Source organism: Gopherus flavomarginatus, chromosome 3 (genome assembly GCF_025201925.1).
Source record: "Gopherus flavomarginatus isolate rGopFla2 chromosome 3, rGopFla2.mat.asm, whole genome shotgun sequence".
Classification (NCBI taxonomy): Eukaryota; Metazoa; Chordata; order Testudines; family Testudinidae; genus Gopherus; species Gopherus flavomarginatus.
Window position 1 is genome coordinate 213,139,783 of NC_066619.1, and position 19,202 is coordinate 213,158,984.

Here is a 19,202-nt window from a genome sequence, read left to right on the forward strand (position 1 = left end):
CATGACTTCTTCATCAAGAAAAAGAAATTTTTTGCTGAAAGAAGCTCAGCCCTGGGCTTCAAGCTGTGCATCCGTTTGAAACAGCTCCCGTGTTTCTCATGGTGGCAGGGATAATGCTACAATCAATTTGGATTCCATGCAGGAGATGGTTTCTGGGTCCTGTGCCATCAAATTGAATTGAGGGTTGATTGCTTTACCTCTACGGGAGTTAAATCAATCTCTGACTATTGTCAAATAATCCTGCCAGGGACTGATTTATCTATGCAGAAAAATCCCTGAAACACAAGTTTTTTGCTTTTAGAATGAAAAATATCATCAACCGGCAAGTGTTGCCAAAAATAGAAAAAAGTGAGGATAGTGCAGATCTTCCATTGAGGTTTTCTTCCCCCACTACTTCTTCAAATCACAGAAACCAAACACTGTCTTTATACTATAAATAGGCCAGATAGCCCATTCCCATGGTAAAACACAAAGGATAGAAATCTGAGACATTGCTCTTGCAGAGATTCTCCCACATCATTTCTTGGAGAGGGGGGATGGCTGCCCCTCTGCAGAAAGAGCAAGTCATGGTTTCCCAAGGGATCAATGAAAGATCAGAGCCATTAGTTCAGAGGCCTTGTATTATCACAGCAGTTCTGGACCCAGACATCCCCACCCCCAGCTGTGTGACTAATGAAGCCCTGCTAACAAGAATTTCCCTTACCCTTAAGTAAACCCCTTGAATGGTTCCTCATGCCTGAGGGGGCTCTATGGAAAAAATAATGCCATCCCACATGTAATTCCACACATTTGGGAGGAGTCCCCAGCGAGAGGGGAGATAGAAGAACAAGAGCATGAACTGAAGTGAGCAGTCCCTCATCTGAACACCTACTCATTTCCTTGTGTCTGGCTGTTGTGAGGCTCCAATGACAGCTAGCTGACACAGGAGAGCCCCAGTCTAAGCTAATTCACATCTTCTTCCCCTCAGCCAGAAGTCCCTGAGGTTCTGAGAGGTGGGGTGTGTCATTTTTAACAAACACAGTGTTGAAATTTACCTCGGAATAAGGTTGTCTGCTTTTCCCATTGACATCTATAAAAAGTGAGTTTTGAACCTGTGATGCAGCATTTGTACAGCACAGGATTGAAAGGGGTTAAGGTGGCCAGGCAGGCCAATTAACTCTATGGGGTGCACTTAGAAGAGCAGCCAGGGAGCATGCCACTAATTAGGAGTAGGCTAAGATGGGCAGGAACAGGTGGGACCAATATAAAGCCCAGGAGTGGTAGGTAACTAGAAAGTAGGCTTCAGTAATTCCCTGAGTGGAGAGGCTGGCAAGGGGTGGGGGAAATCAGATGAGTAGGAAGAAGCCAAGGGAAACAACAGTAAAGGAGTCAGACCATGCAGAGACCTTGGCTGCTTGTTATAGAGTCCCTAGGCTGGAACCTAGTGTAGAGTATGGGCCTGAGTTCCCCTACTAGTGACTGGGAAGTGGCAAGGGTATTAAAAATACCAGCCAGATAGCAGGTCTAGAAGGACTTTGAATTCCCCTGAAAGGGGAAGATCTTATTGACCTGGCCAGAGGGCTGAGTCATGAAGAGGAGACAGAAGATCTGAGAGTGAGTGGGGCTGCAGAATGAGACAGGATGGGGGAAATACCACTGGAGGCAGAGCACAGGCCTGGTGGAGCTAATTCCCAGGGTAGCCAGCAGGAGGTGCTGCTGGCAGTGAGCGTAACCCATGGCAGACCTATCCTAGCCTAGTTGCCCTTACTTCCTGGTGATGATAGCTTCCACACGGTTAGGTTAGAATCATCCACAATCAAACAAATGCTGAAATTGCCACATATATTCCTTCAATAGTACTGATTATATTTCTAACTACATTACATATCTAAAGATGGATTTTCTTTGTTTAGAACTCTAACTATAGAACTAATAGAACATTACCGTTTTCTGGCAGTAGCTAACAGAAGGTTAGTTTGTTAATACTCTTGACTGTAATTAATATTGTATGTGATGGCCTGGACTCTTGGCTGAATCAAACTTTTCCTAACTATATATTTAGGACAGTGCATGAGTGTGGGATTAACATTCACTTCCATTATCCATCCATAATATATATATTAACACATGGCATGTCTTACACGTGATGGCATGGCACACATTTGTCTCTGCTGATTCTATTTACCACTGTTGAACAAGACTATCTAGCAGGAAGCTTGTTCTAAATATATACAAAATTGCTTCAGGCCATATAGTTATTTAGCTATTATATTTTGGTCTGAGTTTTACTAACAGCACTGTAATAAAGTTGAGGCAGCACTACTGTTGTTCTACACCCTTATTTTTTGGTATTCAATATTTCAGAAATTTGCCCCTTGGGCAGAATTTTTTCATCCTCAACTGAAAGATGACTTTTTGGGGAGCTGGCGATGTTGCTGTTTGACACCTTGAGCTATGGAATAAAAGTAAATCCTTAAGCCCATTAACACAACAATAGCTTAACTAAATCTTTAGATTTCAGACTTTTCATGATTGGGGGTGTGACACTTTCTCATGGCATCCAGGACTGTGTGTGACTTTTACCCTCCTGCCTTCAGCGAAAGAGAAACTTTCTGGTGCTAAACTGGGTGTCAGGTCCCTGTCACCCAAGTCTGTTAGTCACCCAAACAATCTCCTCAGAAACTCTGTCAGCTTTTACTCTGCTTTGTGGGTAACACTTCCCAAGCACCTCAAAAGCATTTCCCTGTAGTGTCCAGTGACAGAGGCTGGACACTCACAGTGGTTATCAAGTCAGCTGTTCTAAAGAGCTAGTGTACATGCTTGATTCAATTGAGGATGTACATCTACTTAATATGAAGGCACTGAGATAAATTCATAATAAAAAGAGTAAATTTATTAACAAAGAACAGGGATTCAAAGATGTAGTGAGCACGGATAATGAGAAACAAAAAATAACATGTTTCTACAAAAGTAAGTCTTAACTCTAGCAAGTTAATCTTATCTAAAGTAGTTTCTCATTTAAAACCTTTTCTGTTGTGCTTGCAGGTTTTCACTCATACCATGATCCAGAATTTTCATGATTCCCCTACACTTGGCTTGCAAGGAGATTTCTTTAAAAATGGATAACAAAGGGTTTCTTTCCCCCTTCTTATAGCCATTAAACCTTTAAAATTTATCCTTTTGAAGTGTACTCCTGGATAAGAACTTCCCCCCATGCTTCCTTCACATTTTCCCCTCCCCTGCTTAATTTGTTCTTCCTGTTTACTTCATTTGCAGATGTAACTCCTATTGTATTTGACTCACAATACTTAATTTACATAAGAGACAGAGATAGCTGAATAGAGGTGCTTTTGTCTGCCATAAGAACTGTTTGTCCTCTCTGCCTTGTTACAGATTTTAAAGCATAATATCAATAGGTATACATAATTCCTCATCTAGTATTAATACTTATATTTCACAGTAATATAATGACCAGTCTGTCACTAACTTTCATTAGATTTGATATCTTCACAGATAAATACTATGACAGCAATGTGTTAGGTGTAGTGAGTTTGTCAGTCCTGACGAGTTGCTGGTGTAGAGTAGTGAACCGCCAATGGGCCTCTGTGTCCCAGGAGGGCATGTGCCTTTAATATACTGGGAGCAATTTAACTTAGAAATAGTATCAGTACTGCACTGTAAAAAGTTCAGGCAGTAATTCAGGGCCTTTGATCCCTAATGCCCAACCCATCAGACCCAGAGGGACTTGCCTAGGGCACTGTGGCAGGGTAGGGGTTAAAGCCCTGCCAAAATGCTGGCTGCAGCCTGCTCTCTGGCCAGGAGGCCAGGTGTAGAGATGCAAGTACTCAGCAGGGAGCCCAGCTGAAAGCCCTAAGGAGGGCTGGCTCAGAGGAACATACTGAGCTAAGTAGTGACAGCTGTGCTAGAGCAGGAGCGGGCTATAAAAGCCCTGGGCAAACCTCAGTGGGGAGGCTAGTCTGGGAGGAGATAGGAGGGCAGAATCTCTGTCTCCTTACCAACAAGGAAGCCTCAAGGGCCAGGAGACCCTGGGGAGGGTATGTGGGGCACTAACTGTTGGGAGATCTGGGAACTGCACAAGCACTGTAAATAAAGACATGGGGGTGATCCAATAAAAAGAGGGGTGGAAGACTCTTTATAATACCAGCCTAAACACAGGATGCAGGCCCAAAAGTGGGAGAGCCTGTATGGGACCCCGTGACAGGCACCAACCCCAATTATTTCCTCTCCCATATGGGGGACAGCAACAGCTGGAAGGGGCTTTTATAGTTTGCTGACATTATCCCTCACTCGATTTAAGAGTTAGTCTGGATTCCCCACACCTTACCCTTAGTTTCTGTATTGCCATCGCTTATTAGTCTCCGTTCACCTCACCCTTTTTCAACCACTGCAAACCCTGAATTCCTTTCTTCCTGATCATTATGCTACTTGCCTCCTTTGCCTATCCATAGTTTCTCTTTGCCCAGTGTCTTTTCTTACTCCACCAATCCCTTGGCAGTTCCACCCAAGTGCCTTCTAAAACCAGTTTTTTTGTAACATAAATAAAACAAATATATCAACCCCCCCCAAAGGAAACCAAATAATAGAGCCAGCACACCATGTGCCTGCCATCACTCACATCAATTTTCATGAAAGGGGTATCTGTTCCTATTACCCTTCATCTATTTTGTCTTTTTCAGTTCATTGGTGCAGAGATTATATTTTCCTATGCGTTTGCATAAGTGCCTACTATAATGGGGTCCTGAGCCTCACTGGGGCCTTTGGGCTCTACCACGATAAATATAAAGGATTTTTACACCTTTAAAGAGACACACACCCAAAGACTGAAGAAATCATTATGTGGAATATTATGTTTGTGAAATTACACACATGTACATGTACAGAACTTCAGCCACTGTTTCACTCCCCAAGGATCACTTGGTAAAATTTCAGCTGTAGCTGCTCTAGAAACCGGGAGAGACTTTTTTATGAGATGACACTATTTTTTTTTATTACCCCTGGGAGCTGGTAATTAGCGTTAGTTTTTTTGCTTCAAGATAAATATGGGATTCTGGTCTTGTATGAATATTTTGACTTTATTACATTGAGCTTTAGTTTGCAGGACCAATTCAGCTGACCCAACTCAATTAGCTGCTTTGAGACTACACTCAATAAAGGCAAATAATGTCCATGTGATTTCTCTCATAAAAGTTTCATGTAGTGTATAATTAGCGGAGACTGAGTGCTTCCTTTGTTGCAGCAAGGTCTTCCCACCCATAGATTCTAACAGCCCTAACATGTTGCTGACAAAATGAATCTAGAACCAATTAAACATGTACACAGAGATTTAAACCATCTCTCCTCTGAACCCCTCTTCTCTTCTTCCCTTCCCCCAAAACATACACACAGGAAGGGAGGCAGAGAAAACAAGGAACTTCAGAAGGGTCACCTACCTTTTGTCCCTTCAGGGTTTTGGGGGAGATGGAACAGGCAGGGAGAGCAGTAAATGCTGTGGATCCTGGATCTATGGTTAACCGAATCCTGTGATGTGCAGAAGCAGGAAGGTGGCCCTCCTAGAATGGCTGCATCTCTTTGCTTCTGCTGCAAAGCCTTCTTCCTTTAATACAGTGGTTCCCAAACTGTAACAACCTGTGAACCCCTTTCACTAAAATTTCAAGTCTTGTGAACCCCTTCCTAAAAATGAATATTTCCAGGGATTTTCTCCTTTACCTGAGTATAAATTATAAAAGCAGTGATCTTGGAAATATAAAATTTGTTTTTATGATATGTTTATTACACACTTTTTTATTAACTATGTATCATTACAGTATTTTTATTACATTATGAAAATGGCAACACTTTTACAAGATCTCACTTTTGTAGCTTGTCTTTTAAAAGGCTTATTCAAAGCGATACAAGATTTCTATGTTTCAGACAGCACCATGTTAAAGCACACCAGCAGACCTTTGTCATGTGAGCTAAAGGATTAATTACAATATCTGGCAGCAGGAGTAGGCTATTATTCTATGTGGACCTTCCAGTAGAGGATATACAATAGAGGATATACAACAGGACTTGCCCTGTTTTACGGACAGCATACAGATTTGGGAGGTTCTGTCTGAGAGGCAGTGTGGCTAAATGGATGAGCCTTGGGTCTATCAAAGTAGAGATCTGGTTTCTGATATCAGCTGGTGTAACCTGTCAGTAGGCCTTACTTAGCAGATGTTAATAACCCCTATTACTAATAAAAGTGTAACCTACAACTCATGGAGCTTGTCCCTTGCAAATCTGAAATATGTGCAGAAACATTATGTAAGTTCTGCACTAAGTTGCAATGTGCTATCCCATTTCTATATTGGCAGCACCACACAAAATGGCCTTAAAAATGCCATATCCAGTCACAGGAGGATCTCCTCAGCATACAAAGACCCTTTAGTGCTGGAGAGCCACACTGGCCGCCATCCAATGCCTATCACTCTGCTGCCAAGGTAGGAAGTGTGGCTAGGGGTTTCTTATGACCTAGTGCTCCCCAGCTGCCATTTTGTTCTTATGGGGCAGCTGGTGTGAATTAAAGTAGGGTCAAGTTGCTCTGTTATGCCATGAACTAACCCAGCATGCAGCTGGCCAGAACTGCAAGTGTGCAAAGGCCATGTCTGAACAAGCACTACAAGAGCTGTAGTAGTCCGTCATGGCAACAGGGACAAATGCTGCAGGAAGTTCAGCTACTCCAATGAGACCCTGCCTCATGTCCTGTGTGAATGCCAGCACCACTCCGGAGCCTGATGGCACTGCCACAACGCCATCCAGAACCGGCTGGTGAAAGCCATCCTGCCATCCCTGGGGAAGAACACCATCAACTCTGCCATCCCTGGAATGGACAGCTGACTGCGACCTAACATCTTCATGACCATGGTGGATGTTATGGTGCCATTCGAAAACAGGTCACCGGCCCTCCACCAGGCCTGAGCTCGGAAGGTGCTGAAATACACCCCGCTGGCTGACACCCTGAGAGCCCAGAGCTATGAGGTCCAGATCCACGCCCTGATCGTGGGAGCCCTGGGTTCATGGGATCCCCACGAGCCAGTGCTGAGAGCGTGCAGAGTCTGTCGACACTACGCCCGGCTCATGAGACAGCTCATGGTGTCCGACACCATCAGGTTGTCCAGAGATATATACCGGAGCATGGGACAGCGTCAGTACCAGGTCAAGTTATCATGATCATTGGTCAGGGAAATAACCCACTTCCTTCCTTCCCCGACAAACCAAGGACACACCCCACCCTTGTACTTATTCACTACACCATCATTGACTTGGACTCTAAATACATTCTATGGGTAGCGTACTTGAGATCACTTATATACTGATGTTTTAAAAACTCCTGCACCCCAATCTGGGTCTATGCTGGTTATGTACTATGTATATATCTTATGAACCTTGTAACCAACACTTGTAATGCCTCATAACCCAAGCCTGACCCCAGTTGTACAGTACCTTCCTTTTTAACTTGTGTAAATTTGATTTTAAACATTACCTTTAATAACATTTTTAAATTTGTTCTCCTTGGCCATAGCTGAGAATAGGGGCCAGTTTTCCTAAATACCATGGTGCTGAATGTAGAATATAAACTCTGCAGGGGCCTCTGGACCATACTGTGACCAGTAAAGGTACGTACAGCTCTCATCTCTATTGCTAAAGGGTTTGTATTATTTAATCAGTGACGGCATGTGCTCTGGTTCTCACTTCCTGTAGCTGGGTCCACATGCTAGAGCATCGTGGTATGCTGCAGATCAAATTGATCCTGAGGCTGGGCCTTTGCACTGTGAATTTTGTTACCAGGCCACTGGGCTTTGACATAGTGAGTTAGTGTAAAACCATTTTTTATCTTAAATGTTATTTGGTTGTTTTTAATTATGAAATTTGAGGAGTGAGGGGCTAAGAGAACAAAACTCCCAAACTTGATGATAACATTGTCTCCAAGCAGCAATTAAAAGGAAAATTTGTGTTTGTCTCTTATTTGCTGTTTGCAAAAAAAACCTAACACCTTTTAAAGCAGCAAAGAATCCTGTGGCACCTTATAGACTAACAGACGTTTTGGAGCATGAGCTTTCGTGGGTGAATACCCACTTCTTCAGATGCATGTGGTGGAAATTTCCAGGGGCAGTATATATATGCTAGCAAGCAAGCTAGAGATATCTAAGCTCATGCTCCAAAACGTCTGTTAGTCTATAAGGTGCCACAGGATTCTTTGCTGCTTTTACAGATCCAGACTAACATGGCTACCCCTCTGATACCTAACACCTTTTGAAAATCAGTGTTTTCTCCATTACAGTAAAGCTTGTCTCCAGAGAATAGTGTAAATTGTTTTGATCTCTGTCAATTAGCACTGTTGATAAGTGTCATTGATCAGCTAAATAGCTTTGTTTGACTAGCTGATCCTTTCTGACTGTAAAGAGACTATGACTCTATGAAGAAAAGGGAACAAAAATACATATCATAACCTTTGAAATGTTTTGAACCTTTCATATATTTATAATTGTAATGATAGAGAGAACAGAGAAGGAGAAACACAAGATGGGGTAAATATAAAGCTTTTATCAGCATGAGTTTGGAATGGCTGTATCTCTATTTCATTACAGATAAATCATATATCATTATAGTAGTTTCTGATATATTGTCAGGACCTTAGCCATGCATGTGACCAAAATACAGTCTATCAGAACTTCTATACACGTAGCGAATATTAAACAGAGCACCGGCTGTTCATCTTCTCTATGTACAGCAACTCCTCTAAATTACTTAAGGTGCTCAGCCTTGATCTTGCATTGAAAATTGGATAAATGCAGGAAGTCAATGGGCTCCCTACCGGCACAGGGGTCTTCCTCTACTCAGGTAGTTCTCATTTCAGGGTTGGGGCGAACTTCTTTTTTGCTTGGGTGGGTTTTTGTTTTTTGTGAGTCAAAAAAGAAGAAATTATTTTCTGGGAAGAAAGCTTAAAAACCATGTCCTGTGAGCTGTTAAATAAATAAGACATATGATTCATTCTAACTACAATATTAGGTAGTTTCTGTTCAAATGGAGGAAAAGAAAACAAGAATTTTTTTTTTATTTAGTTTATTTGAAAAAGTATTATTGCTTCGGTCGAATACTGCAGCCATAGCAACAGATACAGATGCCAACAATATCTTTGCCCACTTCAGCCTGGCTCATCCCCACTGCACTGCATTGTTGAGAATTCCGAGAGTCATGAGATGGTAAAGTACGTATTCTCAAGAGACTGAAAGGAAAATGCTCCACAAATGCTAAGCTGGAACTTGGCACTGTGGTTGCTCTTCAAATGAATGGCACTGTATGCAATAAACAAGCAAAGCAAGGGAGCTTAAAAATCTAAACACTCTCTTGAGAGGAGATAGCAGTTCCTGGGAACAGCGAACAAAAGCTATCAGAAAACTAAGATCATTGATTTTTATCACTAATCACTTACGATGATGGATGTGTGGTTAGAATAGGAATGTAGATTCTGCAGTACAAAGCACTGCATTCTCTAATGCCTCTTCTGAGGTTTTATTTACACTAATTAAAAGAAGCATCCTGGTATATTAGACAGTGTAACATTTGTTAAACTAGCTGTATAGATTTTGTTTTTAAACATATTAATCCAGTAATCTTTCTGTTTCATCATATCCTTAGATAACTCTCATGTAGCAGTGACTGATATATGCCATTTCTGCTTCTATGTGTTTGAAAGGAAAATTCATACATAAAAAAAGCTATGGATTTTCCACTTGAAACGGATCATATTAAAGAGATTGTCTTCCTCTTTCCGGCCCCTGATTGTTATAGAGAGAACATTAAAAATAAGCAAATACATAGTGCAGTGTTCTGTCTACCAGCTGGCAGCCTGACAATAGAGCAAACTAAACAAGGTAGCAGGGTCTCCCATCCGGTGGATGAACTTTCCTGTGTTCTACTTCCTGCATATTATCATATTCAGAGACACCATCACAGCCAATAAGCTTCAGCTCTCTACTGCTGGCTAGTCAGGTTGTTTGGATATCTGTAACCAGGCCTGGTGGCCTTGATGTCTTTTGACAGTCCCTGTGTGCAAAGTGACCAGCCAGCTTCCTAGAAGCACCATTTTGGGAGGAAATCCCAGTCCCTCTTCCTCCTGACCCAAGCATTCACCATATTACTTCACTCTGGAGTTAGGACTCATTTTCTCTGAGATCAGAGTTAATTTATTTTTCTATCTCAGCAGCAGCCAAAAAGAGACTAAACCAGATGTAGTCATCACATCCAACTCCATTTATTTAAAGTAAAAGCAAAAGTTATTAGCAGAAAACAGAAAATAAGGTGGAAATCACCAAATAAACAATGTTTAATCCTTACATTGTTATTACTAGCCATAAGCAATGTCAGGTGGGCACAGATCTAACTTACGACACATGACATGGAACTATTACCTAAAAGCTACTTGAACAAAGTGTCTCTTCCAGCCTGAATGCTCTGGGTTCCTTCCCAACTCTAGTGCTAATGACTCTGTGATACTGGGGCCTGAAATATCTCCTGCCCCCAAAGAACTCTGAGAAAAAGTTTTGTCTTTTTTCCTTTTTCTTACATTTACTTTCCACTTGAGAGAGATCAGGCTGGATGAATAGGCCCTGATAACAAAGCAGTTAAACACAGAATTTTAGTTTAAATATGTGAGCAGTCCCATTTTGCTATACTGCACATGCTTTCCCAGTGTTTACCATTGTTCTTATTTCCTGTTTCTTTGTTCCTCGATTATCTTTCTCTGTCTTTTAGTTTAAAAAATATAACTGCTTCTGCCTTCACTGTGTTTCAAAAACTGTGGTATGTGAATTCAAAATGTGGGACAGGCTATTTATAAAATGATCCCTTGCCATTAGAAAATTAAGATTATTAGAGGACTGGTACATAATACGTTATTCTGTAAAGAATTACATTCATCTAAGTTCTCTGGACTGCTCTGACTCCCAACCAAACAACATATCAAATATATACATTGGGCACCTGTAACAGAGTGCTGACCAATAGCACTTGAGCCAAAACTCTGGTCACTTTTAGTACTAATTAGGTTTCCCAGAGAAGGCCTCATTGGGCATGGTGGTACCTGATTCCCAGGCCAGCTTGGGGCTAGTGAGTCAATGAGTCAAATTAGCTCATAAACAGGGAAGCTGTATAAAAGGGCACAGGAAAGGGGACTGGCTAGCGAGTGTGACAAAGGGAGGCTGCTGAGTAGACTTTATTTCCCTCCCCCCACTTTTTTTTTTTTGAAGAAGGGGTTAGAAGGTTAAGATACAGTGTAAAGGTGTGGAGACACTGATATGTGTGGGTGGAGGAACTGTAAATAAAAGTCAGAGTGGCGTTTACAAGCAAGAAGGTCTCAGGGCGGTCTGCGGTCATGGAAGAGGTCGGGATGTGACACCCTGCCCCTATCACAATACTCTTCTATCAGTCAGCTTGCAGTCTTGGACTCTTAAGAATATGTTAGCTCATACTAGGTCAGACTGATGGTCCATCTGGCCACTCTCAGATGACAGGATACTGGGCTAAAGTCAGCTGCTTCAGAGGGAATGAACAGAACAAGGGCAATTTTGAATGCTCCATCCCCTGTTGTCCAGTTCCAGCTTCTGGCAGCATAGGTTTAGGGAAGCTATTTTACTTGGCACCCAGGTGAGAAAAGCACCCCTAGGTAGAGCTGGTTCCTTTAAAAAAAAAAAAGTTTTGTGAAAATCAATTTTTTTTACTGTTTGAAATATCAAAATGTTAACAATTTAAAAAAAAATAATAAATTTCAACCAAAAATGGAAATTTCAAAGATGAGCTCTCTGAAGATTCCATGATGGTGGTCTTGGTCAACTGAAATGGGAAGCTATTAGCTATTATCACCAAAGCTTTTAAAAGAATTTAGAAGAGAATTCTTTGTTAAAACAACACAAATCAACACTCCATAAGATGCCCTGGGTGCTATTCTGTGAAGTACTGACTGTTTCCTACTTCGAGTGAAGAGAATGAAAGTTGAAGATGTTCAGCATCTCTCAGGAGGCGCTGAGCCCCATAATGGATCAGGCTTTAGTTTGGTGTCAGCTTTGCTCGTTATTAGCATTCTGTAATTGTTTAGTTTAAGTGTTTTCTTGCTGTTGCCTGGAAACATTTAGTAGGATGTCAGCACCGCAGCCTGGTCTGGTTTAAGATTAGTTTAATTTTGTGCATATTCACAGTTTTTAAAAAAATTGATTGATTATTTGAGATTTCTTACTTTGTTAGGCTTTCAGCATCTCATAACTAATTTTACCGGGACATCAACCTGGTAAATAAGCTTTTTTAGGAGGATCAACCTTTTGTCCTTGCTCCTGTATGCCTTGCTTAGGCAAAATTCCCCACTGAAATCAATGGCCTGAGTAAACAATGCAGAATTAACTCTGTTGCTTGTCTTACATTAGTTAGCTAAAACTTTGCTCAGTAGCTGTCTAGGCTCTTGCAACATTTCATTGCTGTAGTCTTATTGGTGTATGCATGGAAAGCTATGTTTTGCCAACAGATCTACTAAATGCATCCCTGAGCAAACAATACTTGACACACATCTTGACATGGCATATCTCCATTTATACATTCCAAGCGTCTGATGCTAGAACAGTGGTTTTCAACCTTTTTTCATTTCTGGACCCTTAAAAATTTTCAAATGATGGTGCAGACCCCTTTTTAAATCTTAGACATAATCTGTGGACTTTCAGGGGTCTGCAGACCACAGGTTAAGATCACTGTTCTCCTCGACTACAGGGTGCATTGCATCTCCCCATTAAAGTCTAAGGATATTAATGGTGTGCAGTATTTCACAAAGGGGTGTCACTGCTGTGTACTAATTGGGCTGTAAGATCCACCAGCCTTCTGGCCATTCCAGAGACCTACGGGTTATTCACATTACATGTGAAGATGCACATTTTTAAAAAGGGGCATGACTAAGTGAGAAAATGGACATGTTACCCTCTTAAAGAAAAGAATCTCAGCTGTATTTCAGACACACACATGGATTAATACTAGCGTATTTATGCATATAAGTGCTTCTAAATGTATAGAGATTTCTGTGGCTCCATAGCTGGGAATATCAATCAGAAATTCATAAGCCTAAAATAGTACTACAGTACTAAAAGTCATTTGACTATATCAAATTCTCTGCTAGATTTCTGTTCCTGGTATCTGCCAATTACTATTTTACATATGGGACAGATATAAACATGCTCGTCTCCCATCCAAATATTGTACAACATCATTCATGGACGAAGGAATGACAGTAACCTGTGCAATGCAGAAGGTTCATCCAGCAATAGGTTACATACCACTCAACAGTGTTAGAGCATCATATTCCAACATCACACAAGGCAAATATTTTCTACCAAATGTGAGAGTTTCTGTGCTCCTGTGACATATGGCAGACCTGCCAGTGAAGTGATAGCTCTGTCTCAAGGAAGCTAATTCTCAAATTGTGTTAACACTTTGAACAACAGTCCAGACTGTCATAAAACATGTAAACTCCACTGTCTTCACCAGACACACTGCAGTGACACAGCTGTATCGGTACAGCTGCGCCGTTGTACATATAGACCAGGGGTAAGCAACCTATGGCACGCGTGCCAAAGGTGGCACGCAAGCTGATTTTCAGCGGCACTCACACTGCCTGGGTCCTGGCACCAATCCAGGGGGGCTCTACATTTTAATTTAATTTTAAATGAAGCTTCTTAAACATTTTAAAAACCTTATTTACTTTACATACAACAATAGTTTAATTATATATTTTAGACTCCTAGAAAGAGACCTTCTAAAAACGTTAAAATGTATTACTGGCACGCAAAACCTTAAATTAGAGTGAATAAATGAAGACTTGGCACACCACTTCTGAAAGGTTGCCGACCCCTGATGTAGGCGTAGCCTAAGTGTTGGCACAGTGGGGGCTTCATGTTGACCTCCTGCTCTCCCACAAGTCTTTACCAAAAATAAGAGCTGGCATGACAAAAAGAACAAGAAAATTTAAGAAACTGGAAATGACTTATGAGTGAAATAGACAGGATTGTGGTTATTTTTTTTAGTAATATTTCTTTGCATGTAGTGTTCGTAGTCCTTTTAGGAAAGAGTTCTGTGCAGACCAAACTTAATAGCTCAAAGACTTCTGTTCCCAAGGTGGAGAAATATTACAGAATGGCATGTTGATTTAACAAATGTGCTTAATCTTGAAAGTCTAAATTTCTATTAGAATTATAAACATGTGTTTAGAGAGATACAGTCCTACTTATAAGGGATGATTAATGAGTTTGAGTATCTTCCTTTTCTGTGGTCAGAAATAGTAATTTTTTCTATTTATTCAATTTGCATATACACCTCTACCCCGACAGAACGCGACCGGGTATAACACAAATTCGGATATAATGCAGTAAAGCAGTGCTCTGGGGGGAGGGGGGACAGGGCTGCGCACTCCAGTGGATCATAGCAGGTTCAATATAACGCAGTTTCACCTATAATACGGTAACATTTTTTGGCTCCCGAGGACAGCGTTACATTGGGGTAGAGGTGTACTAAGTTTGATGTTATTACATTTTATTGTCATTCATTTTATTTTGGCAAATGGTAAATAAACTGGTAATTTGGTAAATTAACTTCCTTTTTTTGTTTTAAAGATTGATTAAAGTTTAATGACAATCTACTGACTCTTGCATTATCCAATGGATTCATGGGTCAGCTTCTAGCATAGCAGCCTGGCTCGGTCTGAATCCTGGAACTGTACAGTTAAATACAGCATACTGGCACTCAAGCCTTGTATTTATGAAAGACAGTTCACTTTGTGAGCTTGTGAAAGGCATACTCAGAACTAGAGCATTTTGAACATAAGGTTCCTTACAGTCATTACAGCTCATTTCTTCCCAGGGCTCATCATCCAAGAGGTAACAGCTGAATGACCCTCAAATGCCTAAAGAAAGTGGAGAAATCTGGGGGAAGATAGAGGAGGAAAAAAAAAAAAACAAGAGTGCAGAGGAAATGAAACCAAAGAGGAATCAGTATTTTTAGCTGACTTAAATATAGATCAGATTATTATAGGCATTAGTGGAGGTGGAGAGATAGGAACATCTGATGTCCTCTAGTGTGATAGGAAAACAAAATATGGTTCTAGTCTGCAGAAAGAGTATAAAAAGGGCATTAGGGTTTTCCATATTCCACATTCATCTTCTGTCTGGGACTTCCATGTGCATTTTTCTCACTATACAGATCAAATGTGGGTTTTTACCTGCCGGCACTTGAAACCCATCTGAGACTGAAATTTAACTGAAAAAAAGATGAGAAAATTTCTGATTGAGACCCCTTTAAATAGTGTGTCTAAAGTTTAATTTTTAAAACATTCTATTTTAAAATACTTCAATATGTTTTTCTGCTTCCCTGCTGATGTACAAGGACGTAAGAACTGCCATACTTGGTCAGACTAATGGTATATTTAGCCGAGTATCCTGTCTCTGATAGTGGCCAGTACCAGAGCTGCAGGGGGAGTGTATAGAATGGGATAGTTGGAGTAACCCATCTCTTGTCTTCCCCTCTTGTGTTCTGATAGTCAGAGATTTATAGTCATTCTGCACACGGGATTGCATCCCTGACCATTCTGGCTAATAGCCATTGACGGACCTATCCTTCATGAACTTATCCAGTTCTTTTTTCAACCCTGTTGTACTTTTGGCCTTCACAACATCCCATGGCAAAGAGTTCCACAGGTTAATTATGCATTGTGTGAAAAAGTATTTCCTCTTGTTTATATTAAACCTGTTGCCTATTAATTTCATTGGGTGACCTCCTAGTTCTTGTATTATGTGAAGGGGTAAATAACATTTTCGTATTCACATTCTCCACACCAGTCATGGTTTTATAAACCTCTACCAATCTCCCATTAGTCATCTCCTTTCTAAGATGAACAGTCCTAATCTTTTTAAGTTCTCATCATATGGAAGCTGTTCTATGCCCTTGATCAACTTTGTTGCACATTTCTGAACCTTTTCTTGTTCCACCAGATCCTTTTTTAAATTGAGTGATGAGACCTGGACGTAGTATTCAAGGTTTGGGTTGCCATTATGACATTATGATCTTTTCTGTCTTATTTTCTATCTTGTCCTTGATAGTTCCTAACATTCAGTTAGCCTTTTTGACCACTGCTGTATGTTGAGCAGAAGTTTTCAGAGAACTATCCATGGGGATTCTAAGATCTCTCTTTTGAGTAGTAACAGCTAATTTAAAGCACATTTTATATGTGTAGTTGGGATTATTTTTTTCTAATGCATTTTACTTTGCACTTATCAATGTTGAATTTCATCTGTCATTTTGTTGCCCAATCACCCAGTTTTGTGAAATTCCTTTGTAACTCTTCACAGTCAGTTTTTGGACTTTACTATCTTGAACAATTTTGTATCATCTGCAAACTTTGCCACTTCATTTTTCACTCCCTTTTCCAGATCATCTATGAATATGTGGAACAGCACAGGTCCCAGTATTATCCTTGGGAAACTCTGTTGTTTACCGCTTTCCACTGTGAAAACTGACCATTTATTCCTACCCTTAGTTTTAACCAGTTACTGATCTATATGCTTGTGGACACCCTAAAAGAATTCTAATAGATTGGTGAGGGATGACTTCTCTTTATAAAAGCTGTGCTGATTCTTCTTCTTGTTTTATTTCCTTCATTCAGCTTCCAGGGCGACAGGACTAGTTTCTTTGCATATAGCATTTCTAAGGTGCAATAGGACAATTTAACAATCCTTGTATTGCGAAGTTCCTTCTCAGCCATCTGATTTTGATAGGCCTTCTGGATGAGTGGGAGGAGGAGGGAATTCCCGTGCCTGGGTTCACAAGTTCAGAGCAAACATTTTCAAAGTTATAAAGCCAAACACATATTGTTTTACAGCATGGAATATAGATATTACAAGTAAGATTAATGCATGTAGCCACTTACAAGCATTTCATAGAGTATAAACATTAAATGCATTCTTATATGCCTAATACCTATTTTGAGCAAAACTAACATACAGTTGAACTGGTCAGGTCTCCATCAGTTTGTTAGTTCTTAGTTAATGCCTGCATTCTTGGCCAGAGCTGGCACCTGCTTTGCCAACATCACAGGCTGATTCTCCAAATGGAAGGGAAGTACATTCTCTTGATAAGGCCTTCTACTGTCTGCATGTGAAGTAGAAGCATACATCAGTGTAGCTAGCTTTCTGAATGTTTATCTTTACTTGATTTTTGCACTGTTGCTTATGGGCCTGATTCTTCCAAGCTGGCCTTTCTTCATGAGTAGTGCTCTTGAAATTGGGGCTCCATGAATATGGATATGCCCATAAATAACTACATTACAACAAATCAAAATGTGAAATTCCTGTTTTAAATTCCCAGTTGCATTGTAGTACATACTAACTAGTAAACAGGCTGAGACACTATTCCCAATATTCATACCTTTAAACATAATTGCCCTTTCCACTGAATTTATAAAGTTTAGGGTATACTTTGATGAAAAGCAAGTAAGTAGAGCTGGTTGAAACAAGCAAAATGTACAAGAAGTTTGTGATATGTTAATTCCTGTGTAATGGAATGTGTTGTAGATATTCAAAACGTTGACTAACAATAGTCCAGCTCTAAAGTTAAGCATTCTAGGAGGTTTTATTTCGTTTCTTCACTTTGAGCATTTGACAGTACTTTGTGTATTGTCAGATCTAGTCGCTATCTTGGCTTTTGTTTACAATGGAGCTCTCCTGTGCGTGCTAGCCCCCAGGTCCTGCAAGAGAGCTGATGCTGTTTCAGTGGAAGGTCTCCTTTCCCTAAGACTCCTGTAGAGAGCCAGGGAGAAACAAGCTGGGAGACAGACACTAATACCCTTATCTTCATTCCTCAGATGCATGCATGGGCTAGGAAATAAGAAAGAAATACTTCACGCCATAACATTCCTTTGCAGGACTCAGAAAGGAGTTTAGAAGATAGACCTAACCCTAATGCTGCTATTGAAGAGGCAGTGTTCATAGGGGGAAGTGGCAGGACCAAACATATAAGGTGGTGCTTCTCCTGAGCTTCTCCAATTCTCCTTCAATGATAACAATGCAAAATGAACAGCTAAAGACACAAAAACTAACAGTAAGAATTTTGTTGAGGACATTAGAAGCAGGAAGTCTGCCAAACAGGCAGTAGAGCTACTAGATGACCAAAGTGTTAAAGGAACACTCACGGAAGATAAGACCATCGCAGAGAAGCTAACTGCATTCTTTGAATCAGTCTTCTCTGCAGAGGATGTGAAGGAGATACCCACATCAGAGCTATCCTTTCAGGGTGGCAAAACTGAACTACTGTCCCTCGCTGATGTGTCCATAGAAGAGGATCTAGAATAAATGGATAAATTAAACAGTAATATGTCACCCAGACCAGATGGTTTCACACAAGAGTTCTGAAGGAACACAAATATGAAATTGAAGAACTACTAACTGTAGTATGTAACCTACTGCTGAAACAAGCCAGATGACTGGAAGGTGGCTAATGTAACGCCAATTTTTAAGAGAGTTCTAGAGATAATCCTGGCAATTACAGGCCAGTGAGCCTAACTTCAGTACTGGGAACACATTGTGGCTCACGCCAGGTGGAGTGTATGTCTAATTGGCCTTTGACTCTTTCTTGCCTGTGATGGGGGTTCATCCCACCACAGCGTCGCTTCAAACGTCAGATACTGCTGTTTTGCAATAGCGACATAATTTTTCTGCTGTTTTCACATCAGCAAACACACACTCAATATACTCTGTGCAAATTCTTTATTGAAACAGTGATCAATTTACAAGCTAGATCACATTTTTTGCCACTTTAGCATGAACTGGTTTCTCTTTGTGATTTACGGCTGTAAAAATCTTAGAATTGACAGTTCTTAAAAGCAAAATACAGTAACTGTGCTTCTGATCAGCAGAACACATCCATAGGTCTTTTACATTCGTTGTAACATAAAAAAAAGAAAACTTTCAGAATTACTGAAATATAACTTGTAATTTAGAGCAAGCATTTTCTTTGCATCTAAGAAACTTTCAGCAGTCTCACAAAGTATGATCGATACCAAGGAGACCAACAGTTTAGATAGTGATTTGCCAGTATATTCTTGGTAACAACTTTCAAGTCTCTGAATTTACTACTGGGTATTACCACTTTTTTAAAAA